Source organism: Euleptes europaea, chromosome 11, assembly GCF_029931775.1.
Source record: "Euleptes europaea isolate rEulEur1 chromosome 11, rEulEur1.hap1, whole genome shotgun sequence".
Classification (NCBI taxonomy): Eukaryota; Metazoa; Chordata; class Lepidosauria; order Squamata; family Sphaerodactylidae; genus Euleptes; species Euleptes europaea.
In genome coordinates, this window is record NC_079322.1 from 68,786,507 (window position 1) to 68,788,573 (window position 2,067).

The following is a 2,067-nucleotide window of genomic DNA, read 5'->3' on the forward strand; positions in this document are numbered from 1 at the left end:
AAAAACCTCCTGCCGGTGGCAAAGAGGGACCTGGCAACCCTACTTCTCACTCCCACTATCTCACTCCCTAAATATGAATATTCCCAGACACTCAAAAAGTCCTATACTCACTGAGAAGAGCCATGGGATTAAGTACTCAAGTGAAACAGCTAGGGTTGGCAGGTCCCTGTTTGCCACCGGCAAGAGTTGTAATAGCAGGAGACCTCCAGCTAGTACCTGGAGGTTGGGAACCCTAGAAACAGCCCATATTAGACCTGACAGATACAAATGTACAGAGTAAAAATATTGTAACTAGTACCTCTGAAGGATACAGTGCCTTAGTTGGGGTTAAGAGCATTTGACGCACACATCTTGCCTCAGTGTCTCCCACACACACACACACCCTGGTACAAACAATGGAAAAGATAATTTACTTTAAACATTCATTCTGCTCCAAACTCAGCACTGCTGGTGTTCCTCTGGTCTTGTCTCTCAGCTTCCCTACAACAACCCTCATTAGAGATCAGTTGTAATAGCAGGAGATCTCCAGCTAGTTCCTGGAGGCTGGCAACCCTATTTGCAGTACACGTATCAAAGCATCTTGGTCATCCTTCTGTCGTTATGGCCATAGTTAAAGAAACAGTTTAAGCTGGTAAAAGGGACCCCTGGTAACAGCTGCTACCTGAGAATCCAGGAGCCGTGCCTGGTCCATCAGTATCCCTAAATTGCATATTTAATGGTAAAGCTGATCCTATCCAGGACAGGAAGACCTCAGTCCCCTCAGATCAATGGGGCCAACCTATCACATCACTTCCTTGTCTCAACTGAATGTTAATCACCTTCATACACTCCCTCTCTGCCTCAGGTTCCTATCAGGAGAAGTATGTCACATTACGGTAATCTTGAATCTTCTTAATGCTGGCAAACTGTGGCAGCCAGCAGATGGCAGAAACCAGCAATGCATTCCACTGAAGAATGGTTAAACATGAAATCTAGCTGAAAACAGCAAGGATCAGACTCAGCAAACTTTTTTTCTATTATCAAGAGAAATCCCGAATTCTTGCAGCACGTCCTATCACAAGGAATAAACTTCAGCCAACTGCATGATTGCCACAGCTTCTAAACCGTGGACCAGGGAACCAAAGGGTTCGAAGCTCATCAACATTCATTCAATGGGAAGACCCAGAATGTCACACAAGCTTCCTCAAAAGGCTGTGCCCATTCTATTAATCTTCAACTGCAATATACAAGGAAGAGTGTTGAGAGGAGGAGGAGGAGGAGAAGAAGAAGAAGAGTTGGTTTTTATATGCTGACTTCCTCTAACACTTAAGGAAGAATCAAACCGGCTTCCAATCACCTTCCCTTCCCGTCCCCACAACAGACACCCTGTGAGGTAGGTGGGGCTGAGAGAGTGTGACTAGCCAAAGGTCAACCAGCTGGCTTCATGTGTAGGAGTGGGGAAACAAATCTAGTTTACCAGATTAGCCTCCACTGCTCATGTATAGGAGTGGGGAAACAAATCTAGTTTACCAGATTAGCGTCTGCTGCTCATGTGGAGGAGTGGGGAATCAAACCCGGTTTTCCAGATCAGAGTCCACAGCTCCAAACCACTGCTCTTAATCACTACACCACGCTGGATCCCTTGGGGCCATGCTAATCTTCTCTGTATCATTCCAATTTTAGTATATGTGCTGCCAACTCAAGCACATATTCCAAAATGTACTCTCAGTTTACAGATGGTAACTGTGAGACCCAATAGGAATGGGCAATGCTTTGAATGAATGGACTATGAATTTGAGCCATGGGTGCGACCATGAGCCATAGGCACAAAATTCAAGGCACAAAGTCTTCTCATATTTCCTTCCACCTAGCAATCTCTTCTATCCCAGGAAAGCTGATTCCCAGGGTCTCAGGCCCCACATGGTCTAACAGCCACACATAGGTCAGGAACTAGATTTCAGAGGGGAAGAAGGTGAAATGTTCACCTCCTCTCTCTTCTGCAGGTACCAATTTGGCTGATGCAAGAAAGGGGGGGCATTTTGACCCCTCTGCCTTCTCAGTGCAAACTGCAATCCTCAGGTCTATCTG

The 2,067-nt window shown here is 45.9% G+C and overlaps 1 non-coding gene across 1 annotated transcript; it reads right to left on the minus strand.

Moving 5' to 3' along the window:
* Positions 1-1,583: 1,583 nt before the first annotated feature.
* Positions 1,584-1,686, minus strand: LOC130484891 (U6 spliceosomal RNA). The gene has a single exon (XR_008933702.1). It is a non-coding gene; the product is annotated as a U6 spliceosomal RNA (small nuclear RNA).
* Positions 1,687-2,067: the final 381 nt, after the last annotated feature.